The sequence below is a fragment of the Lissotriton helveticus genome, chromosome 3_1, assembly GCF_964261635.1.
Source record: "Lissotriton helveticus chromosome 3_1, aLisHel1.1, whole genome shotgun sequence".
Classification (NCBI taxonomy): Eukaryota; Metazoa; Chordata; class Amphibia; order Caudata; family Salamandridae; genus Lissotriton; species Lissotriton helveticus.
Window position 1 is genome coordinate 1,540,893,505 of NC_136061.1, and position 26,173 is coordinate 1,540,919,677.

Below are 26,173 nucleotides of genomic sequence, written 5' to 3' on the forward strand. Positions count from 1 at the left end.
TGCTTGTTGATCAGAGATCTTAATAAGGGCATTCTTGTTCCACCAACCCCTTTCAAATAAAAGAGCTGCAGAACGAGAAACTTTCAACACTTTAACCGGAGCAGAAAATTTGGATTGCCCCTTAGTTACCTTCACAGGTTTCCTAATGATGACCCAATCACCCGAAATAAGAGGTTTTTCTGTGACATGCATACGTTTGTCATAATTATTTTTGTAACTCTCTTGTTTACTCTTGACATGTTCACGAATTTTAGTTAAATCCACGTTGACAAGAGAACTTTTCATCAACCAAGAAGGGTTCAACCTAGAAGTGGGAATTCTGCCCCGCAGTAAAACAAAAGGGGACACTCCTGTGGTACTGTGCGGGGTGCAATTATAGTTCCAAATTTTCTCGCTAAGAAATTCAGCTACATCAAGTTTATTAGCACAGGCTGTTTGAATAGCTTCCTTCAACAAACGGTTGGCTCTTTCTACAAGACCATTAGAAGCAGGACTGTAAAGAGGAACTAACATGTGCTTAATGTCAACATTGTTTAAAAACAAATTCATCTCCTGTGAGACAAAGTGTGAACCGTTATCGGAAACAATTTCATGTGGAGTACCATCGATGACAAACAAACCCTTTAAAAATGAAATTACAGCAACAGAATTAGGGTTCTTGACTAAAGAAAAATAAATCCATTTGGAAAAGTAATCAATGGCAACTATTAAGAATTTGAGGTCATCCTTAAAAACAGCAAATGGACCAGAAAAGTCTATGGCAATTTTCTGCCAAGGAGACTCAGGCCACTCTACAGGAACCAGTGGTGAATTAGACAACTTCCAGTGTTTATCAGAGCATAGACACTGTGGACATTGATTGACAAAGGATCTAACCTGGTTATCGATACCAGGCCACCAATAAGTGGTTTTAATTTTATTGGTGGTACCAGTGATACCAGGATGAGTTTCATGGGCCAGAGAAATGATGGATTGCCGGATGCCAACGGGTGGGACAAATTTGTCTTGCCTGAACAAAATGTCACCTGACACCGACAATTCAGATGCAACTTGTGCATAATGTTTTTCTTCCATTGACATGTTTCTATCTCTGGGCCAACCTTTAATCAAAAATTTTTTGACATTGAGTAAGCAAGAATCGTTATCCATACCTTTTAACCAGTCTTGTTTAGTAAGTTTTGTACCTTGAAGGGCATCATCAACAGCAAATACATATTCTAAGTCAGAGTTGACAATGTTACAAGTGGATAAAGGAATGCGTGATAAACAATCCGCACGAATGTTTTTTCCTCCAGGTAAGTATTTTATTTCAAAATTAAATTCTTGAAGACGTGCCAATAGTCTAACTAAACGCGAAGAAGCTCTATTGGAGGAACTCTCGCCGAGCATATAAATTAACGGCTTGTGGTCTGTGTATAAAAGAAATCTGGTGCCCCAAATGTACATTTTAAATTTTTCAACTGACCATGAACAAGCTAAGGCTTCTCGTTCTATGGTACTGTAATTTGCTTCAGCTGAAGTTAATGAACGAGAAGCGAATGCAACGGTGCAATCTTCACCTTTAACTATTTGACTCAGAACAGCTCCTAGGCCACGGGAACTAGCATCAACGGTAATGATGCTTTGAACACCATGGGAAAAGGGCTTGATGGCAGGAGCAGAGAGTATCAGATCTTTGACAGAGTTAAAAGCAGATTGAGATTCAGGGGACCACACAAACTTAGCATGTTTTTTTAACAGATCTCTAAGGGGTTGAACTACAAGAGCATAGTTCCTAACAAAACGAGCATAATATTCGCTCAACCCCAAAAATGCCCTGAGTGAGTCTTTATCAAGAGGGGGAGGAGCATTTTTAATAGCATCTAGTAAAGAAGATTTGGGTTTAATGCCATCTTTTGAGAGGTTGTGGCCTAAGTAATCTACATTACTAGCCAAAAATTTACATTTCTTCTTGTTGACGGTAAGACCATTATTTAGTAGAGACTTTAAAACATACTCCATCAATATGTAATGTTGATCCAGGGATTCAGAATGAACCAAAATGTCATCCTGGAACGCCTGAATTCCGGGACAATTATAAAAAATGGAGTCCATTAATCTTTGAAATATACTGGCTGCAGAGGCAAGCCCAAAAGGTAACCTTTTATACATATATACACCAAAAGGTGTAACGAATGTTGTGAGAGGTTGAGATTCTAAAGATAAAGGAATTTGGTGGTACGCTGAGCGCAAATCGATAGTGGAAAAATATTTGCTACTACCGATGTTGGCCAGCATATCATGGATTTTAGGTAAGGGGTGTACATCAATGATAATGTTGCGATTGAGTACACGCAGGTCTGCACATAAACGAATTTCCCCAGAAGGTTTTCGAGCTACGACGGCAGCAGAAACCCATTCTGAAGACTCAATAGGAGAAATAATGTCTTGAGCAATAAGAGATTCAATATGTTTTCTCAAATCCTCTCTCACAGACAGAGGGACAGGCCGCACCTTTTGAATAACAGGGCAAGCGTTGTCTTTTAACTTAATATCATGCACGAAATTTTTCACCAACCCAATCCTATCTTCAAAAACAACCTTGTATTTTTCTAATACATTACAAAGAATGGGGTCATTACAATAATCAAAAACAGCTAGTAAAGGAAGATCACCCAAAGTAACAGGTTCAGAATGACCGGGTTTTAAAATAATGCCCAGTCTGGCTTGGTCTTGCCAACCTATAATATCACGGCCATTGTGTGCAACGTATATTTTAGTATAGATAACACGACCTTTAAAATCAATGTTGTCTGGAAAATATCCACGCATAGTTATGTCAAAACCCCCGAAAGCTTTAGGATTAACATCAGTAGTGAATAATTCTTTGTTATTCCAAGAGCACTGAAAAGTGGTTTCATCCAAAATGGTAATAGGGGATCCGGAATCAGCCATAACCTGTATGGTCTGAATCCCAATAGAAATGGTGCAAATAGGCCCCTTGATGCTGAAATCACACAAAGCATTTACCTGAATGAACGAAATAGAAGAAAGGTTTAACGCATCACAAATTTCCTCCTCAGAATAAACCATATTAACCTTAGACTTATCTTTGGGTAAACGACACGAAGCAGCAAAGTGACCTACACGTTTACAATTAGAACATCTTTTACCTTGTGCAGGACATTTTGGATTATTTGCAATGTGAAACTTTGAACCGCACCTGTAACAAAATGCATTAGTTTTGGGTTCAAAAACTTTTTTCCCAATATTACGGTTAGAAACCACATTAACATTGCAATTGTCCCCTGATGCCTGCGAAATATTGCAAACAGTTGAAGAAGAGGCATGTTCAGCTAAAATTTTAGAGGAGACAACAGAACACTCAATACTTTTCGCAATTACAATGACTTCATCCAAAGTTGGATTTTTACATGTCAAAATTCGCTCTTGGATCTTCTTATTAAAGCAATTAAAAACTAACTGATCACGAAGAGCAGTCTCCAGATAGGTACCAAATTCGCATTTCGATGCAAGAACTCTTAAAGTAGCTACATAGTCTTCTATGGACTCTTCTTGTAACTGTTTCCTTTTAAAGAACATATGTCTCTCTACCATGACTGATGGATCATCTTTAAATTGTTTGCCCAGACGTGTTAGTGCCTCGGTATATTCATTCCATGAGTCATCATCAGCAGGAGCTTGAACTACTGCTAAATTGTCAAATAATTGTTGGCCAGCATCTCCTAAGTGATTGAACAGGATAGCTCTTTTTCTGGATGCAGGATATTCTAGAGCATCTATAGCTTCCAAATAGTTTGTAAATACACGTAGCCATTTGTGCCATGGAGTAGGAGGTTTGCCAGGAACAATTAAAAAAGATGGAGGTGCTACAATCCCATTGTTGTTATTACCTGAAGCAGCCATAATAATTCACACAAAAAAATTTTTTTTTATATTATGATAATTTCTTACTTGTCAGCCTTGAAATAGCACTGTCAGGAAAAACGATCTTTTAAACCTAGACAGAAGACGACCAAAATTTCACAGACAAGGTCGCGTTGACAAGAAGTTGAGGAGTGCGATGCCTGTCAGCGTTATATGAAGCAGACGCGGAGCGCTGAAATAGACGTTTTATTTTGAGAAGTTGACGTCAAGCGCTGCACACGTAAATACAGCTGGAGCGTAAGCAGTTGGAGTTGAGCGCCGATAACGTAAACAAAGCTGGGGCGCACTTAGATCACAGCATACGCTGGACGCATTCCAGAGTGACGCTGTAGACGTACTGCGCGTGTGCTAGAAGCGCGTACGAAAACAATTCCACAGCTAGCCTCACGAGCGTAGAATGCTTCGCGCATTTGAAAATAAACGGTATGGAGCAGGCAGCGCTCAAAGACGGCTTCCAGGTAATAAATTATTAAAAAAAAAACTCACAGTTTATGTGAAGGTGGTTTCAGAGATGAAAACGAAAATTCCCAAGTTAAAATCCGATTTTAACAGAAACGTTGGAGCCAGTGACCTTAAAGTTCATGGTCGAACTGCTCATGTCGGTGGGTTTGATGCCAATCAGCTTCCGATCGTCGCCAATAATTGTAGTAAGGTAGTGGATCAAATGAGGATGGAGATCCAGACAGAAAGGTTGATAAGGTGGTTTATTTCAGGCAGAGTAAATCAACCCACGACCAGTAAAGTAGAATACCAGGTTTGCAATGGTCAAAGCATACAGTATAACATTCTAAGAACATGGAATAGGAACTCTAAAGAAGGCATTCCTTAAAGAGCTAGTATACTAATAATAAAGTACATACTACATGTCTGCAAAGAGTTAATAGGTGGCAAGGTAACCAGCTCTACACTCCCTTGTTTAACCTTTCTTCTCTAGCTCTTACCGCCCACCAGCTGTGGTCCACGAGTAGTCACGGTCTTAACGAGTCTCTGAGCTGCCTGAGCCATGACTACGGGAGAGGTGACCGTGAAGGAGCAGGCGAGACGAGAGGACAGAACGTCTATAGGTCAAAGAGAGGGGCGGAGATGGCGTAGAGCGTCAGCGGAACCAGAGAGAGGAGAACGCGAGAAAAAAGCGTCACGCACCAGCGAAAGGGAAATTAGAAGACAGAGCGTCCGCAGTACCAACGAGAGTGAGATTAGAAGAAAGGGCGCCGCGCTGGAGAGAGGTTGAGACTGAGGGCTTCAGAGTTTTGACGGATCTATGGGGCAGTTCTATCACGTTCAATACCAAGAAAGAGGGTGTCCAATAAAGCCTCCTGCCTTCAGAGTAGGACGTTTTATCGTTCCTTGGACTACTAATTTGCTATTTAAACGTTATAGAGTATTTGAGGAAAGAACAATGTTACCCAGAATAATCTGAGGCTTAAATATTATTTTTACTCTGGTCCTAGCAGATTCTACAGCAGGAGCGGAGGCGAGGATTATGCATTTCTTTCCTCACATTTATTAAACAGCAAGTTCAAAGATAAAGAAAAAATGTCATTGAACTACAACTCCCATGAATCTCAGGAGTAACCATGGCCACCAACAGTCCAATCATCACACATAGCGCTAGTCCATATACAGCTGCCGTTGCCGTAGTTCCTTTCTTCACTGCTGGCCCGTCAGTTAAGTCCCTTTTTTTGGAAAAACGTGAAATTCTATGTCAGGAAGCAGAGGCGAGGATTATGCTAGTCCTTTCTCCATTTTATTGGACAGCAAGTTAAAAGTATAAAGAAAACAAGCATTTACAATGCAATGGTTTCGCTTTTGGAAAAGTTAGAGCTATTGGCATTGTAAATGACAAAATTTGTATTTATGTGTTGGTTTTGAAAACAGATAAATAAATGGCATTGTCATTTACATTGCCATTAGCTTAAAGAAATGAAAAGAAATGGGCAACAAGAAAAAAACATGGCAGTAGGTCTGTCCTGCTTAATTTGTTACACAGCTTGCATTTTAAAATATCTTATGGTGTTCAGGCACCTGCTGCAGAGATCTTTGTGTGCCTAGTAAATCTCACGGACTAATAATAATGATAAAATAAATCTGGAGGTTATCGCTTTTTGTCTAGTCCTAGATTTGAATCAAAGGAGTATAGAAGGTTAATCTGTCCCCTGCAAAACACATCATGTAACATGCAGAAGACAGGTTTTTATGTTATGTATATAGGTAAGTGGGTTAATGCTTCTAACACAGAGTTCCTTATATTACTTGCAGTTCATAAGTTTTAATCGGTCTACTATAGCACGGTGGGCTATGAAGGACATGTGAATCCTACACCTTGTAACCATCACAGTCTTATGCAACACATCTTGTATACTGATTTACACATGTACATGATTTATTGACAATGCATCATATATGTTATGAAAAGCTCTCTGGCACCCTGCACTAAGATGGGTAGCACTATAAAAGAAATAAAATAGTGGTATTTAAAATATTTATGTAAATATTGGGGCAGACCAACACATCTGACATTCTTACAGTGCATGGACATCTCTTATATACAGGAAATGAACAAAGCCAAAAGCATGTCACTCTTAAGTACAAGCTGTGTGCCTTTTGCATTTGTATCTAAGTGTGAGGGCCCAGACCAGGCTCAGCCAGGATCATATTGGAACAAAAGGAGACCTGATTGCCCCTTATCTTCTGACTTTATCTTTGGAACATATGGAGGTGAAAATAAAAAATCCACCCTCCCTGCATGTTGCTGCTAGGAATTAAAAGCAGACAATGTGCAGGCGGTGCTAAACTTTGCCCGGAGAGTGAAAATTACACCTGGGCAAGTACAGCATATTTCAGTGGGGCTCAACTTCTTGGTAGGGTGAACAGCATCTACCATAGAAGTCGACTGACCAAAATGCCTGGGGCAGCAAAAGTGACATCACACACCCTTAGACCTTGATGACATCACAGGAAGTGGCATCACATGATCTTTGAATGTAAATGTCCCCAGAAAGTGGTGTCACATCAACTTAACTGTAAAGCTATCTGAATACCTGACCACTTAAGTTCTGTAATAACTTCCTGATGAGTGTAACACAACACAGACACATTTTTAGAAAACCATTTTAGAAACCACCTTCTTAAGGTGCTTACATGATCTGTGAAAGTGGTAGAATGTAATACTTACCCTGAATTGTAGTTTAGTTTTTAAATGGGATCAAATAGTGTATTAAAAAGCACAATTTTCACATGAATTTGCTAAAAAGCCACAGGCATTCAAAGGTGTCCCTAGCTAATGAAACCTAATGCTCTAGGGGAGCTCACTCCATTGTTTTCAATGTGTTATGGATGCCCCCTTACGTCAAAAATCATCTCCTTTGTGCATGGTAAGGATTTTGTCACTGGTGTCCCTCACATGCCATGGGTGACCCCATATGCCACAAATTACTTACAATATGCCAGTGTCATAATTTTGTAATTAACGTTATCATATACATTGGGTTACACTTATCTCAAATTACCTCTACTACATCAGGGCCATTATTTTGCTATGGTTACCTCCCCCCGACCCCCATTATGTCATGGCTTTCCTCCCTTATACGGAGAAGTATCTCCAATTAGCTGGTGAAAGCATTTTGCCATGGACAACCCCTATGTAGGGTGACCAGAAGTCCTGGCTGTCTGAGGGCTGTCCCAGCGTCCCAACACTTTTTTTTAATTTTCAATACATGTCCTGGACCCGTTTGAGTCTGAAATAATGTATCTGTTTCTTTTGTGCAGTGCAGGTCAGCTGCATGAGTCCAGCAGAGAGGAGACTGATTGGGGAGGTGGGCCGGGGGGCTCAGAGTGGTAGCATTGTAAATGTGGGTGTGTGTGTGTATGTAAATATATACACACACACATATCTTTATACATATATGTATGTACATATGTATGTATGTAGGTGTTGGAAACCGGCTATTTCTGGTAGGCTAAGGCTTATGCCAAAGCCAGGCAGAAACCACCATTCCAGTCAGGGCAAGGAAGTCACACGCCAAGATAACCCCTGCTCGCCCTCTAGGTAGCATGGCGCGGGCAGTCTAGGCTAAACTCGGAGGCGATGTGTAAAGCATTTGCGTCAGCGCACGACAGCAACCACATACTAGGCACACCACAAAAGAGACTCCACACAAGGTTATATTAAAATAACTTTTGTATTGTCAAAACATATCAGATAGAAATCACACATGTACATTGTGCCAACTGGCACGGCAGTATTCACAAGGGATTATTTACAAGACAGGGCCACATGGGCCACTGTCATAATCAGCACTTCTAAAATAGAAATAGTACTTATAGAACTTAGAATAAAAGTGTATAAAATCACTGTACCACAAAGGAACAGTTATAGATCACCCCCAGTAACTACTGGGGACAGGTAAGTACCACCTACGCAACCCTACACTCCTTGGGAGACTGTCACGCAGGGGACCAGGACCTCACTAGGTCCACCTGTACTAAGAAAGAACAACCACCTAAGGATGAAATCCACTTAGGGGTATAGCTCAAAACACACTACCCATGATGCATGAATATACATTCAGAGGAGTAGTAAAGAAAGAAAACACATGATGTATAGACCTACACATTCAGCGGTGTTAAGGACAGAGCACATGATGTAATCACAATACATTCAGGGGTGCAGCGCAAGAAGACACATGATGACTAAACATTCAGAGGTGTAGCGCAAGAAGAGAAAGACACATAATGCATGAAACATTCAGGGGTGTCAAAGTAAAGCAATAGCGCAAGAATCACATGATGTCTAAAAAACATTCAGAGGTGTAAGATCAAGGTGCGTAATCATACTAAAAGCATTACATTTCCTAGCACCACATCACAATGCGCAAAACTCACATTAGGCAGATACTATCACATGAGCCACTACCTGTGGCAGTCCCTAGGCCAACGGCCTTGTTGGGGCTGAGTCTCAAGCTGACAGGAAGAAGAAAGCCAGAGACACCTCAGTGCTCCGCAACCCCCAGAACTGGTTTAGACTGGACCCAGGGCCTCCATGCACTAAGAACTTCAAAGACATTGGGGGTATAAGGAAAGGACCCCTGTCTGCAGAAAGTCAGATTCTGAAACTCTACAATCAAGACGGACCCTCTGCTGGAAGGAGGACGGCGAGAGAACAAAAGGAAGATTGCCTTGCTGTGTGCTCTAAGGGCTGACCTGTTCTGCTGTATCACTGGAAGCTGAGGAGGGGAAAGGGACTTTGCTGTGGGCTGTGTCCCTGCCTGCTTGAACCTACCAAGACTTTGCTGTGTGCTGTGTCTTTACTGAATCTCCAAGGGCCTGAGAAGAGCTGGCCTCCTGCTGGGAACCCAGGGCTAACGGTTCCTAAAGCTTTGCCAGAAAACAGCTGCAAGATCGTGCTGCTGTGGACCGGGGGCGTGGTGTACTCGACTGCGGAGCGTGAGGAAGGGATCGGTGTGCTCATCGGCACATTTCCTATGAGGGTTGGAGGCTTGTGGCGACTCCCCTCGTGAAATCCGCTCCAACGTGGTGGAGAGGTCGAGAGGGGGGTCTCATCGGGACCAGCGCCCTTGAAAACCCTTTGCCGCCAAATCACCACCGCGGCCCGGAGCCAGGAACCCCCCCCCGCAACTTGCCTAGAGGTCCAGGCGCTGCCGCGGCGAAGAACGAAGCCGCCGCGCTCCCATTGGTGGAGGGAGCCGAGCCCCCTCACTAACGCCGCGACGGGATTGGCCCGTGCGGCGCAGCGTCATCGACAGTAGTGGGCCGTGATTGGCCGGAGTCGCGGAGCGTCATTGTTTACTGTCCCGGGAGCTGCACTGCCATTGGCTGACTCCCGGGTGCTCTGGAGGCTCGCCTGAGGAGCCGCGAGGGGATTGGCTGCCTTCGCTGAGGCAGCTGACGAAGCCGAGGACTCAGCGCGATCACCGCCGGGCCCGGGAAGAAGTGACCTGACCCCGCCGAGGGATCTCCGTAGGTGCTCCAGCCCCTGGCCTGCCGTCTCTGCTCCCCGCTGCTCTGTGAAGGATCCAGAGCGGGCGGAGAGCGTCCTGAGACCGGCCGGGCGGGAGCAACACTGTGCCTGCACCCGCGAGGTGCCCCTGGGGGACCCGCGTCACCGTAAGCCCGAGGAAAGAAGTCCCCCCTCGCCCAGGATACCGGGTGAGCCGCGCAAGAAGCGCTTGTGGTCCCTGAAGCCAGGGGACCCTTGGGGGATAGTTGTTTTACGCTGGCATTGTTTGCTTGCTCATTTTGAGAGCGTTTTTGATCACGAAATCGTTGGCATATCTTTGTGCTGACTTGAAGAGACTAGAGACCTTGGTTTTGAGAACTTCCTAAAATTAAGAAAGACCAATTAAGAATTAAGTGCAACCTTGTTCTAAGTGAAGGGTTTAACGTGCAACCTTGAAGTTAGAAATGCTATGCGTTCTAAAGAAGTGATTATCATGCAACTGCTTCATTTACCTGCTGAAACTAGATAAAGTTATATTTTATATATACTTACCTGTGTGGTCTCAGTTTGTGGTGGATTGGGAATTGCTGTTGTGTTAAGTGCAAATGTTATCCACATTGTCTCCGAGTTTAGCCTAGACTGCTCGCGCCATGCTACCTAGAGGGTGAGCAGGGGTTATCTCAGAGGGTTATTCCGTTGCCCTGACCGGAGCTAGGGGTCCCTACTTGGGCCAAGGTACTTACCTTTGCCAACCAGAGACTCCCGGTTCTAACAGTAGGCAACATTTACAGGGCTACGCATAAATCAGGACAGGCCTTTGGTAAGACAAAAGGCTTTAGTCCTAGTTTTATTTCCAGCCTGTCCTGGTTTTTGCTTTTCAAAATCTGGGTACCCTACCCCTATGCCAACAATTTTCCTAAGTCTGCCAGCATTTTTCCATGCGTGACCGTCATGCCAAGAATTACCTACGGCATGTAATTAGCAGTATTCTCACAGGTGCCTGTCAGTCTAACAATTTTTTCCAGTATACCAGCAGCAGTATTTTACCATTGATGCCTCTATAAAGCCAATAATATACCTTCAATATGCCAGGGCCAATGGCGGACTAGCAAGCATAACACTACATACTCACTCACTTACACTCATTCTCTATCCTTCATTCATAAACACTCATATTCACTCTCTCACACTCATACTTTTTGACTCACTGGCACTCACTCTTTTTGCCACTCATTCAAACCAACTGACACTCAATCTTAACTTATTCTCACTCACTACCTAAGACTGACTCTTACTCACTACGTGCCTCTGACTCACTCATTAACACAATATGCTCACACACATACTCACAAACACCCAACACATTTTAAAACTCTTTTTACTTACATCTGCCACTGGATGTCTTGTTTTTAGCTCCTGGTGCTCCGTTCCGTTTTTGTATCACACCAATAGTGAACATTAAACTTTGATTCACTATTAGTGTAATAAACAAATGGGCAAAAATCAAGGTAAAGCACTGCGCTCAAAAAGGTAATCCACCTCTATCTACTTGCCACTGATTTTGCAGTGTCAGTGGTGACAGCTGCGAACCGTAAATGACTTGTTCCACGGCTTCTACCCTGTGAAAACAGTGGGTGGACACGTCTACCCGCGTACACCGCTGACTTATGGCAGCAGCAGAATGCGAAGGCGGGGAGGCAGTCACAGAATAGAAGGGAACCAAAAGGGTGCGAATCATACCGGCGGCACATGAACGGAATATCCACTGTACTCTAAATGCTAAACGTGCAACACATCCTGCAGAGAGCTACCGCTTTAAATGCTGCAAACAACTCGGTCGTCATCCAATCAGGAGCCGCTCCGTCTGTGTAGTCTTCCCTCACACCCCTATAGTTCCTTTCTCCCAATCACAGGGTTGCTGCACCAGTTTGGAGTGGGCAAGGAGCAGACCTGTGGCAGCACGGCTCAACGTTAGTAACTGATTCACCTTAGATAGTCTAACATCCCAATTCAGTTTGCTCCAAACTTCGGCATGGACAGTGTTTGTATTTTGCAATCGCAGGTGCGAGTTCCACGGCCAACGAGTCCCTTAGAATTCTCTGCAGAAACTAGGATTGGTCAGTAGGCCACCAGTGCTCCAATCACAGAAAACCTTGCATCTTTTGAGCCCCTCCTACTGCCAGATTACGTCCTGCCAAACAATTGGATGTTTTGCGAGCCGGAAATAACAAGTTTACCGAGCGACATTTTTTTTCGCTCCGGAGTCCCTGCTATGAATCTTGTTTCAGCCATGTGTTGTCGCAGCGAATGAAAATTTACCCTTAAGGCAATTTTGTATCTTTAGCAGCACTTTATAGTATGTTCCCAAGTATGCCTAGCCATACCAGCTTTCACTGATACTCGTACATTGAGGGGTCAGCAGGAGTGGCCTTACTGTTGAGCACCTACGGGCACACGGGGAGGGGGGGGCGGGTACGGACAGCGGGAGGGGGGGCGGGAACGGACAGCCACAGAAGAGCAGCGAGGGCGCAGCACTCCACTTCGGCCAAAGGCTTTTCCAAAATGAGGAAAACATCACGGGACAAAAAAAAAAAAAAGTACACGCCCACAGCCACATGACGTCAGAAGTGGGTGGAGAGGGAAAAAAATGCAGGAACGCCCACGAATCTGGTCCGGCCATGACGGACAGCTCTCTGTTCCAATGGCTAGCCTCCATTTATGGAGCTAGCCAATGGAACAGAGGGCGGAGAGGGCGGATTTAAGTGTCCCTTATACTGAAGACTACAGATTTCTCTGGAGGCGGAGCTAAAAGCTCCGTGCTCCAGCGAAACCTAAACATACAGCCATGAACTACCCTTCCCAAAATACTTAGCGGTAGTCATGGTAATATACCAACCAATAGTAGTCCATGCAACAGTATATAGGAATCCCACGCCGTAGTCCTCCCTCTTTCTCCATTGCTGCCGCGTCCAAGTTAAGTCCCCGTTTCTTCTCGCTTTTACTTGTGGCGTGGCAGTGCCGTTTTATTATTGACAGTTTGGTATTGGGAAATTCTAGTTGTTAATTGTATTTTCCTGCCTGCGCAGGTTGTTTATTTGACTGACTGACGACGCGGTAGGCTTTCTGCCCGAGCGTCTTTGTAACGCGCGTGCGCGGTGTGAGGCGTTCTCTTCAGACGCTTGCCGGCTTCTCCACAGCGCCCTTCGCGTATGTGGAGAGTAACGCGCTGAGGCTTCTGCACTTCAAAATTTTAGATTTTGCCTCATTTTCCCCACACTGACACCACATTCTGTGGTATGTTTTTATTGTGACTGTCATTTAATATTCAAGTGTTTTTATGCGTTTTAGTCACACATTTACTGGCATTTTGGTTGGTTCCTATTGCCTTTTCTGGGTACTTGTGCTGGGGAAAAACCCCTTTTAATTAGTTTGGGGTGTATAAGTGTATGGGTGCCCATTCCTCGACGGAAATGATGTCTCGTCAAGATCATGACTATGTTGCTAATGACAATGAGCAACCACAACCACCCATATTGCGCCCTCCTGCAGAGGTGGACAGACTCCTCTCATCGGCTATCGCCCAGGCGCTGGCACCTCTGCAGGACAGCGTCAATAAACTGTCTGCCCACCTTTTTAAAACTGGTTCAGGTATTTTGGGGGACAGTGGGGCGGGGCCTAGTGGTGTTCACTCCGTGCCACCACGTACGGCCAAAAAGCGTGACACGGGGCACCTGGAAGGCTTCAGCAGGCTTGCTGAGGTCTTCCATAAGAGTGCGCGCACGCTTAGAAGCGCACCCTACCGGGGGGACGACTCACCCGGAGATATTGGTGGCGTTCCCACCCAGGACCTAGACCCGGAGGAAGGGTTTCCCCTAGAGGGAGATGATGACGAAGATGAGTACATGGATGATGACGAGGATGAGTCCTCTGAGGACATCACGGATGCTGGCAGGTCTTGGCGCCCTAAGTCCAGTGTTTCAGATTTTGGGGATGGTGAACCGGTTCCTCCGGATATATTTGATCCTACCACTATATTTAGACAGCGTTCTACGGAATGGATCCCGATAAATCTACTGCGGACTATGTAGCCGCCAAACTTCGCCAACCCCTCTCTCAGGACTTACGTTTGCGACTGCGTTCGGAATGCCCTCGTCCCTCTCTCCCTAATAGAGTGACAGTAACTCCTGAGATAGATCCCAAACTGTGCACGTTCTTTGCAAAATATATCAAAGATCCCAAAAAGGGGGTTGACAGATTCTGGAAGGCATGTCAGGACAAGCTCATAGACGTTGTAGGGCCTCTTACTAAGATAATTGAGCTTGCTCAACGCTCCAAAGAGTCCGGCCATCCTCTTTCAATCGATGACGTGGCGGGTTGGGCACAGCGGGCTATGTGCCTTTTGGGTAACGCCAACTGTGCTCTATCTGCGGAACGTCGCCGTTCTCTGTTACTCAAGATAGACCCCAAACTTGGCGAATTGTCCTCGTCGGAGGCAGGTTCAGTGGCTCAAGGTACCTTGTTCGGAGACCCTTTTGCAAAGCAACTAGGAACATTTGTGGCTACCTTCTCTGCTTTAGATAAGGCGCAGGCCTCTATGAAAAAGATTTTCCCGAAGAATGTTTTTGGCGGGGCCGGCAGAGGCAGGGGCCACTCTTCCGGCCGCCAATTTCAGAAAGGCTCCAATAGAGGTCAAGCCCGAAGGAACAATGGGTGGAACGACGGAAGGCAGGGTTCCTTCTACCCATCCCGTGGAGGCAGAGGCCAGGGCAGAGAACGCGGAGGAAATCAATCCAAATCCAAAGGATTCAACGGTAAGCATTTCTATCCTCTCTCCAGTACGTATGGGGGGAAGGATAGCTTTGTTCCTTCAAGCCTGGTCAGATCTAACATCAGATTTGTGGGTTCTGGAGACTGTTCAAGGGTTCCACATAGAATTTTACGGTTCCCCCGTTCACCTCGTCCTCGTCCTCGTCCGCTGGTTTTTTCCACCGCAGATCAGGAGCTCTTAGACTTAGAGGTTCAAGGTATGCTCCTAAAAGGTGCCATCATTCCATCTTGTATTCATCCAAACAGCTTTTTCAGCAACATCTTTCTGGTCGAAAAGAAAGACAAAGGGTTCAGGCCAGTTATCAATCTCGGTGTCATGATTGGAATGCCCGTACGCCCGAGAAACCCAAACCGCCTGAAAGCCGCGCTCCTCGCACATCGGACACCTGAGAACTACATTTCCCGACAGGCAATGGGGCTGTGACGTGAAGGACGCACGGAGCGTGCGCAACACGTAATCAAAAGAAGTCCCGGCAGCCACGGCATTGCCGATAATTCCTGTTGCAGATCGGATGACGGTTTGTTTGCTGACGGTAACGGTAAGAACGCGGATTTGGTCCGCGAATTCCAGTATTCCAAGGCACGCTCTGCCTGAACTGTGTACTGCACGCTGGAGGCGTGGAGCTGTGTGGCATTTCCCGTTTTTTCCTCTCGGCTGAGGGGGAAGTGGATGCGCTATTGTGCATTTGTGAGACTTTGGGCAAAAGAACCTTAGAGCCACGCAGGGAAAGTGGCATCGTGGTAACTGGTGGTTTTTTCCTCTCGGCTGAGGGGGAAAGAGAATTACCTTGTGTGCAATTCCTGGCAGTTGTACCAGGAATACGAGGCTGGACCTCGGTATAACATTGTGCTGTGTATAAACTGTGCTACGCTATGTGGGTGTGTTGTTGAACACTCACATTTTCAAAGGACAAGCTTTTCATGTGAAACAGAACAGAGGACCATGTTCGTTATTGCTTCTATATTCTTTTGATGTTCTACCACAATATTTGTTTATCCTTTATTCCTACTCAGGAGACACAAGAGGGGTACTAACTCAGAGGGATTAAGCACAACCCTTAAGGAATGTTTATAACTTGTTTTAGGTAGGTGTGTCAGTCCTCCCTTTATATAGCGTAACCCGCATAGGTTAGGGTTCTCCTGAAGTGACTCTCTGTTTGATTATTTCGCAGTTGGGTAGAGTGCCTGGTACCACCTCACGTCGTGTCTTCTCGAGATACAACCAATCGTATTTTCCTTTACAGGTACGAGTGTGGTGTTGTACAGTTTCTGTGCGTTAAGGGGCCAGCAACAAAAGTGGGTTGGTTAAAGTCACATCAACTTGGGGGGGATTTTTAACCAAGTTGTTCTTTGTCGTTGCAGATCTCCCTCCCTGCTGTCCCCTTCCTTTCCCTCCCCGGTTGGACTCCCTCGGCTGTTTGTGTTTCCTAATTCAGACACTGAGGCCGTTCATAGGGGAGGTTATAGGCATAGCAACACAGCCCCGAAGAGGCCAGAAAGCAGAGCCTGACACTCCGTTCGTTCAACAAATGGTTAATTTACCGGCACTTCAAGATGGAGGGCATCCATCTTCTGAGAGACCTATTGATTCAGGACGATTGGTTGGTACGTTTGGACCTCAAGGATGCTTATCTACCCTCTACCCAATCTACCCTCCACATTGCTGGTTCCTCCAGTTTCTTTGGAAGGGTCAGGTCTACGAGTTTCGCACTCTCCCCTTTGGACTTTCCTCAGCACCATGGTGCTTTACCAAGCTCCTATGCCCGGTAGTCGAACATCTCCGCGCCATGGGGATTCGACTAATTATTTACCTGGACGATATTCTTCTCATGAATCAATCCAGGGATCTCCGTCTTCAACACCTGCAAACCACCATATCTCTTCTCCAATCTCTTGGGTTCGTTATCAATGCCCAGAAATCGGACTTAGTCCCTCGTCAGGACATGACGTTCCTCGGGTTCCTGATCAAAACGAGGGACGCAACGTTGCATCTTCCTTCTCAAAAGATATCCAATATCAAGAAGGAGATACGCAAGGTTCTTCGTTGGCACCGAATTTCCCTCCGTCAGTTGGCCAGGATTGTGGGCTTGCTCTTATCGTCGATCCAGGCCATTTTTCCGGGACCCCTTCATTACAGGGCTCTCCAGAGACTAAAGGCATTTCATCTCCGCAAGGGTCTCACTTATTCGCAACTCATTTCTTTGACCACAGAAGCCAGGTCGGAACTCCTTTGGTGGCTGGATCACATGGGGGCATGGAACGGGAGGGCGATTTTCGGCTCCCGTCCGGATCTTGTGATCGAATCGGATGCCAGTCGCCAAGGTTGGAGAGCCCGTTGCGGCTCCCTCTCGGTGGGGGGCAGATGGACGGAGGAGGAATTACATCTCCATATCAACTCCTTGCAACTCCTAGCGGGTTCTTTCGCCACCTGATCCTTCACCACGACCAAAGTCTATTGTTGTGTTCTTCTACGGATGGACAATACAACAGCGGTCAGGTATATCAATCGACTGGGAGGCACTCATTCCAAAGTCCTAGCGGATCTTGCAAAAGATTTTTGGAATTATTGCCTTCTACGTCAGATTTCTGTCAAGGCGGAATATCTCCCCGGCGATCTGAACACGGTGGCGGATTGGCAATCCCGGAATTTTCGGGATGCCAGTGATTGGAAACTGGATCAGTCTGTGTTTCAGAAGATATCGGATCTTTGGGGCCTTCCATTGGTAGACGTTTTTGCGTCCAGGTGGAATGCTCAGATTCCCCGGTTCTTCAGCTGGAAGCCGGACCCGGGTGCGGAAGCAGTAGATGCGTTCCTCCAGGATTGGTCTCAGTTTCCGGCCTATGCGTTTCCCCCGTTCTTGTTCATTCAGAGGGTAGCTGCCCAGGTCCGCAGGCAACAGGCCTCCCTGATTCTGATAACTCCGATTTGGAAGGCTTAGTGTTGGTTCCCGTCCCTTCTAGAATTATCATGGGACAGGCCTCTTCGGTTGCCATCTTTCAACCACATTCTGACAGATCCATTGGGTCACCCCCATCCCCTGGTTCTCCAAGGCCATCTACATCTAATGTCATGGAGGATTTCAGGGGACGTTGGTCTAACAACACTCTTTCGAGAGACGCTGAACTCCTCATTCAGCGGGCCTGGGCCCCTAGTACCACTAAACGATACCGATCAGCCTGGAACAGATGGGTTCGTTGGTGTGTGGCAAAACATCTGGATCCCGTGGGCTCCTCTGTCACTGACGTAGTAAACTGCCTTGCTGAACTTTTCCACAAAAATCTTGCGTACTGCACCATCAATTCTTTTAGATCAGCAATTTCTGCTGGTCATGCCCTAGTTAATGGTTCTCCGGTTGGGGACCATCCTTGGGTTTGCAAACTTCTTAAGGGTATTCGTCTTTCACGCCCCCCCGGAACCCCGTTATTCCGGTTTATGGGATGTTAATGTAGTTTTACGCTTTCTTATGTCCTGGCAGGATAATGAATACCTTTCACGTAAAGAACTTTCGGCTAAGCTAGCTATCCTACTCTGTCTAATATCTTGCAAAAGGGCTTCTGATGTTCGTGCCCTAGATATCTATGCCAGAGTTTTTACTCCGGAGGGGGTTACATTTACTGTTTCCAGGAGAACTAAGTGCAATACCAGGTCAGTATCATATCCAGCTTTTCCTGATTCTCCTAAATTGTGTGTTGTTCGTTGCCTCAAAGCTTATGAGAATATGACTCTGGAGGTCCGCCCTCCGAGCGAAAGACAAATGCTGATTGCTATCAAGAAACCTTTCCAAGCGGTTTCATCTCCCTCTATTGCCAGATGGGTCAGGTGGATCATGTCTGAGGTTGGAATTAATATTACAAACTTTGGTGCTCACTCCACTAGAGGCGCAATGGCTTCCAAGGCTGTCCAGGTTGGGGGCAGGTTGGAGGACATTATGAATGCAGCGGATTGGTCTTCGGATTCAACTTTCACAAAGTTTTATTTTAAACCAATTCATGAGGCTGCTTCTCTGGTGGTGAGTAAGCTTTGAACAAGCATAATCCTCGCCTCCACTTCCTGACATAGAATGAGAAATTTCCTAGTTCACACAAAGGAAAGTTTCAATTCTATTAAGGATGCGGAGGCGAGGATTATCCCACCCTGGCTTAATCTAGCCTTTTCCCACCCTGGTTTGTGGGTTCCAATGATGGTTTCTTCATTTAAGAGAAGTATTAATTTTTCCAGTGTTTTGGTGTATATATAATTGTACTGCTTTTCATAATTTTTCTCTTGCATCTCTTCCTGAGATATTCTGTGTCTCTCCATATTGCAATGTGTTTCTGGTGTATTCCACATTGTACTGGACGAGAAATTACTTTTTTCTCTCTTCCCTAGGCTCCGATCAGAAGACGGACTAGAGGGTAGAGGACTTCTTTCCAGCAGCAGCAACGAAAGAGGAAGGACTACGGCGTGGGATTCCTATATACTGTTGCATGGACTACTATTGGTTGTTATATTACCATGACTACCGCTAAGCATTTTGGGAAGGGTAGTTCATGGCTGTATGTTTTTCTTTATACTTTTAACTTGCTGTGCAATAAAATGGAGAAAGGACTAGCATAATCCTCGCCTCCACGTCCTTAATAGAATTGAAACTTTCCTTTGTGTGAACTAGGAAATTTCTCATTAGCACCGGGTTTTGTGCATATCATTAACCATCAACTAAACGGTGAACATCTGCCTTATTCCAACCAAAGGACAATAACATATGTAGTTCTACTTTCTTTATTATTAAATCATTATTGTAATTCTTTTGTATGAGGATTTCTTTCCTTCTTTTTATAAAGTACAAATATTCATAAAATTAGTGTACATACAATGATTTATATTACACATACATGTTGCCTAATTACATTCATGATATAAAGTGCATGAAGTGCAATACAGTTGTACATGATAGTATACAGAACCAAAGTTCCATTCAATACGTTTCGGCTATGCCTTCCTCAGGAATTTCTGTATATTTCTCATGAGTGATAACTGTATCTAGGTTCGAAATGAAAGGACCTGCTCGTGGGTAAATAAGACGGGCGCAATGTGACTTTATTGAACGGCATACATTTCTCAGATAAAAATCATTAGTGGGAAGTGAGATTATTGAAGTCTAAAAGATATTTTAAACTCGGTCTCTACCGGATGATAGGTGCTATACAGAGATAGATATTTCGGTCTTCTTCTGTTTGCTTAGCTGACTGTGATGTCTGTTTTGTATTCGCAGACGTGGAACGTCGTTCTCAATCTGCACTTCAATTTAGCTGCCAATTCTGGTCGCCTATCAAACATACATATTTCTTCAAGATCAGAAGGTCCCGGCACAAAGCTCCCCAACGTGTGACTGCTTCAGTTAAGTCCCTTCACTTCTTTCCTGATAGTTTGGGGATTTTGCTTGATGGGCTGTATTAGATCGGTGTGGTTGTGGTTTATTGCCTTTTTCTGCTTTTCAGCGTTCCCTAGCAGCGGGTTCTCTTGTTCCCTTTTTCAGCGTGGTAGGCTTCTGCCCGAGTGCGTTGGTTTGCATTTGGCGCGGGTGCGCTAGGTGGCTAGGAGGAGGCGGCTAGAGATCCTGTGACCCTGCCACAACGCAGCGCCTGCCATGCACTGCAGCTCTCCGTTTGCACCCACCTGCCAAGATGGTGATTGCCTCGCCAGCACCGGGGCATTAAGCTTCACACCACGGTGCGGGCAGCTAGCATGAATCATTGGAGATAGCAGGGTATGCTGCCCGCTGCAGGAAGCGAGAGGCGGGCTCTGCCATGCAGCCGGGGCTCTCTCCCGGAGCCTAGGCGGAGCAGCGCGGGTACGGGGATCGATGTGTCCGAGGCGCCCGCCCAGCCCCTAGGAGGCAGGAATGTGGGGAGCGGGAAGCCCGTCAGCCTGGCGTTCAACCCGCCACCCAACAACAGCGGCTCCCCCGGCCCCCTCGGGGGCCAGAGCAGCGCCGGAGGCTCCTCGCCACACCAGGGATTTATCGTTCTCCCGGACCTGCAGATCACCATGCAACCCCCGCTGAGAAAGGTGAGCCCTGGCCGCGCTCCGTGGCTGCCCCACGTCTGCAGCAGCCCCCGCAATTCTGGGCCAGCAGAGAGGGCCCGTGCAGAGCGGCCCTCGGGGCACACACACATCCCTCCCCAAAACAAAGCAGCTGGGCCGTGAAAACACTAGATGCAGGCAGCAGCCCTGCAGACACATTCGAATGAAAGAAACTACGCCACGGACTCTCCTGGACTTCTTTACTTTTTCTTTTGTCCTGGCCGCCATTTTGCTGCTGCTCTCGGCCGCTTTTCTCTGGACTCCGACCCGCCATCTTGTCCATTCCCTCGTCCTTTAACCCTTTCCCCTCGTTTCCCCCTTGACAATCCTCAAATGTTTCTTCCCTTTTCTGATTTGCCTGTTCTCCATACCCTTGTATCCCTCCCACCCTCCCTTGGTGCTGTGACTGCATCCCCCCACCGACCCCACTTAATGGAACTCTGATTTTCTGTTTTTTGTTTTTTTTGGGGTCTTGACCTGAGAACATCTACTGTGTATATATGTATATAGAGATAACTCTAATCACTAGTATATGCAGTAGACCTTTGTACTCTCTACCATTCCTATGTGACTCTTAGAGTATATCAATTCGTATCCCTTCCCTATGTATATAGAGATAACTCTAATCACTAGTATATGCAGTAGACCTTTGTACTCTCTACCATTTCTATGTGACTCTTAGAGCATATCCATTCGTATCCCCTCCTTATGTATATAGAGATAACTCTAATCACGAGTATATGCAGTAGACCTTTGTACTCTCTACCATTCCTATGTGACTCTAAGAGTATATCCATTTGTATCTCTTCCTTGAGTGACTTTACTATTTGTACATTTGCAATTTTTCTTTCTGTTTGTATCTCTTCCTTGTGTGACTTTACATCTTGTACATTTGCAATTTTTTCTGTTTGTTTCTTTTATGTAACGCATGTAATCCTAAGTCCTTATGTTTTGCAACTGGTTCTTATGTAAAGCGCTCTGATACCTTCGGGTAAAGTTTGCGCTATATAAAATCGCATTAAATAAATAAATACAATTTAAAAAATCTCCTCGCTCCACAGCGCCGGTTGCGCCACTTGTGGACGGGTGGCGCTGAGGGATCAGAGCGTCCTCCCGCTCATGCCTTGACTCCCCCTCGCCTGACACCGCCGCAAGTGGTAAGTTTGACGGGCTTAGCCCATTATCACCTTGCATATTTTCGCCGGTCTCTGGCTCCTGTGCATCACAGCCTGTGAGTGACTGTTTCCCAGGACACCGGCGAGGGGATGGCTCCCCTTAACTTTCTTGGGGCGTTTTTTCTTGGTGTCCTCTCCTCATTTTCATGATACAATCCCAGCGGGAGCATGATTATCCTCATAGCTGCTGCCGGCGGCTGCTGAATGTTCGGAGCACTACCTGGCTAGTGCTGCGAACGTTCAACGGCTGACGCGGCCCCGCCCACTCTTTGGAACGCCCAGCACTGCGCCGAAATAACAGCCGCAGCTAAGGCGTTATACTCCCTCTTTATCCTCTGAGGAGGATCGGCTCCCCCAGCAACGCAGACCTGCAGAGGTGGACAAGCTCCTTTCTTCGGCCATTGCCCTGGCGCTCGCCCCTCTGCAAGAAAGCGTTGACAGACTGTCCGCCCATGTTTTCAAGGGCACTGGGGGACGGGGGAGCCGGGCCTAGCAGTGTGCTTCCTGTTCACCCACGCAAGGCACCTAAGCGTGACGCTGGGCACCTCGAGGGCTTCAGTCGCTTGGCGGAAGCCTTCCAGAAGAATGCGTGCACACTACGTGATGCACCCTACCGGGAGGACGAGTTACCCAGAGCTACTGGTGACGATGTCTCTGAGGATTTCGACCCTGAGGAGGGGTTCCCCGAGGTGGGTGAGGGTGAAAGTGAAGATGATGAGGATTCCTCAGACGGGTTCCAGGAGCCCGACAGGTCATGGAGCCCATAGTCTTCAGCCTCCTCCATGAGGGAGGGCCCTTCGTCAGACATGTTTGACCCCCAATGCATATTCAGGCCCAGGTCCACAGAATGGTTCCCAGACAAGAAGGTGGCCGACTGTGTCGCCGATAAGATCAGGCAGCCCCCTCAACAAGGAGGTTAGGGCACGACTTCAGTCGGAAAGTCCTAGGCCGTCCCTTCCCAACAGAGTCACTCTTACCCCCGAAATTGATCCTAAATTGTATACTTTTTTCTCAAAATATATGAAGGACCCCAAAAAGGGGATCGATAGATCATGGAGAGCTTCCAAGACAAGCTCTCGGACATGGTGGGGCCGCTGACCAAGGTCATCGAGCTGGCGGAGAGGTCCTGAGATTCTGGCCAGCCCCTCGACACGGACGAGGTGGCGGGGTGGGCGCAGCGGGCGATGTGCCTGCTTGACAACGCTAACTGCGCCCCCTCGACCGAGCACCGCCGTTCCCTGCTGCTAAAAACTGATCTTAAGCTGGGGGAACTCTCTTCTTCAGGAGCTGGTCCGATAACTCAAGGCTCCCTCTTCGGCGATCTTTCGTCAAAGAGTTAGGGAAATTTCGTTGCTACGTTCTCGGCCCTAGATAAGGCGCTGGCTTCTATAAAGAATATTTTCCCGGGGAAGGTTTTTGGCGGGGCCGGAAGAGGCAGGGGTCGCTCCTCCGGCCGCCAGTTGAGTCAAGGCCCTAACAGAACTCGGATGGGTACAACATTAAGCACTGCTTTAATATCCCCAGTTCGGTTGGGGGGGGGAGAATCTCCCTGTTCTTTCACAAGTGGGCAGAGATCACCTCAGACCCTTGGGTGCTAGAAACTGTCAGAGTGTTTCACATAGAGTTCTACGGGGCACCAGTACAAGGTTTCAGACCCCGTCCGCTGGTGTTTTCTTCTCAAGACGAGTCTCTTATAGACCAGGAAGTGCAAGAGCTTTTTCCAAAGGGGCAATTTGCCTTATAGAGCTTCATCCCAGGGGTTTCTTAAGCAACATCTTCTTGGTAGAAAAGAAGGAAAAAGGCTTTCAGCCTGTGATCAACCTCAGAGCCTTCAACGAGTGGTTAGTTTATCGCCACTGCAAGATGGAGGGGATTCATCTCCTCAGGGATCTTATTTTACAGGATGATTGGTTGGCGCGTCTAGATCTCAAAGACTCCTACCTCTCGGTTGCCATTTTTCCCCGCACTGCAGGTTCCTCCAGTTCCAGTGGAGAGCGCATGTTTTCAAATTTCGGACTCTGCCATTCGGCCTGCCATCTGCCCTGTGGTGCTTTACGAAGCTCCTCAAACTGGTGGTGGAACACCTACAGACTATGGGCATCTGGTTGATCATTTACCAGGACAACCTTCTGTTGATGGATCAGTCCAGAGCGCAACTGATCACCCACTCAGAGGTCATGATCACCCTCCTTCAGAACCTAGGGTTTACCATCAATCGACAGAAGTCAGACCTCATCCCACAGCAGAGCATGACTTTTTTTGGGCTTCAGGATAGATTCCAAGGCGGCGACCCTATATCTTCCAGAGCAGAAGATACTCAAAATCAAGATGGAATTGAGGAAGGTCCTCAGGAGGGACAGGATCTCCTTGCAGCAGCTGGCCAGGATCTTTGGTTTGTTATCATCCTCGATACAGGCCATCTTTACGGGCCCCCTGAACTACAGAGCACTTCAGAGGTTGAAAGCGTCCCACCTGCGGAGTGGTCTTACCTACTCCGAGCTAGTCTCTCTGACTCAGGAAGCCAGTACAGAGCTCCAGTGGTGGATCGACCACATGGAGGCCTGGAACGGCCAAGCGATCTTTGGTTCGCAGCCGGATCTTGTGATAGAGTCGGACGCCAGTCGCCTGGGATGGGGCGCCAGATGCGGCTCGACCTCCGTGGAAGGCAAGTGGACGGAGGAGGAACTTACCCTTCATATCAATGGTTTGGAGCTACTGGCGGGCTACTTTGCTATTCGGTCTTTCACGAGGGACAAAGTGTCTTGCTGTGTGCTCCTCCGGATGGACAACACAACAGCGGTGCAGTACATCAACCGCTTGGGGGGCACGCAGTCCAGAACTCTGGCGGAACTAGCCAAGGACTTTTGGCATTACTGCCTCTAATGGCAGATTTCGGTGATGGCCGAGTACCTCCCTGGATCCCAGAATTCAGTTGCGGACTGGAACTCCAGGCACTTCCGGGATGCCGGCGATTGGAAACTAGACTCATCAGTCTTCCAGGCGCTGATGAATACTTGGGTTCCCTGCCAAGTGGATCTCTTTGCTTCGAGATGGAACGCCCAGCTTCCCCAGTACTTCAGCTGGAGACCGGATCCCGGAGCGGAAGCAGTGGATGCCTTCCTTCAGGACTGGTCAACGATTCTAGCCTTCGCCTTCCCCCCATTCTTGTTCATTCAGCATGTCGCGGTGCATGTTCTCCGGCAGAGAGCTTCGATGATCCTGATAACCCTGATCTGGCGATCACAGGCGTGGTTCCCTTCTCTCCTAGAGCTGGCTTGGGACTCTCCAATTCGTCTGCCATTGTTCGACAGAGTACTATCGGACCCCCTGGGCCATCCTCATCCCCTGGTTCTCCAGGGCCATCTTCATCTTATGGCATGGAGGATTTTAGGAGACGATGGACGGACAACTCGCATTCGCAGGATGCTGAATTCCTCATCCAGCAGGCATGGGCCCCAGGAACCATCAAGGGATACAGATCAGCCTGGAGGCATTGGGTACGTTGGTGTATGGAGAAACCCCTGGATCCCATGGGCTCCCTTGTTTCGGATGTAATCAACTTGTTAGCGGAGCTTTTTCATGAGGGCCTGGCTTATTGCACCATCAATTCCTTCAGATCGGCCATCTCTGCAGGTCATGTTCCGGTCAACAGCGCTCCGGTGGGGAAGCATTCCTGGGTGAGTAAGCTCTTTAAGGGCATTAGGATTTCTCAGCTTCCCGAGCCCCGCTATGCGGGCCTTTGGGACGTCAACCTGGTTCTACGCTTACTGTTATCCTGGCAGGGCAATCAGTATCTGTCCAGAAAGAAAATCTCGGCGAAGCTGGCAATGCTGCTATGCCTCATCTCGTGTAAGAGGGTGTCGGATGTAAGAGCCCTAGATCTTACTGCAAGAATTTTTACCCCATAGGGGGTTACTTTCAACATATCGAGGAGAACCAAAACGAGTACAAGGTCAGTAACTTATCCTGCTTTTCCTGATTCTCCGAAGTTGTGTGTAGTCAGATGCCTAAAGGCCTATGAGGACATGACATTGGAGGTACGGCCTCCGGGAGAGCGGAAACTCCTGATTGCCATTAAGAAACCGTTCAAAGCGGTGTCCTCGCCGACCATTGCAAGATGGATCAGGTGGATTATGACAGAGGCTGGCATCGACACTAGCGAGTTTGGCGCACACTCTACCAGGAGAGCTATGGCTTCCAAGGCTATCCAAGTAGGGGGTA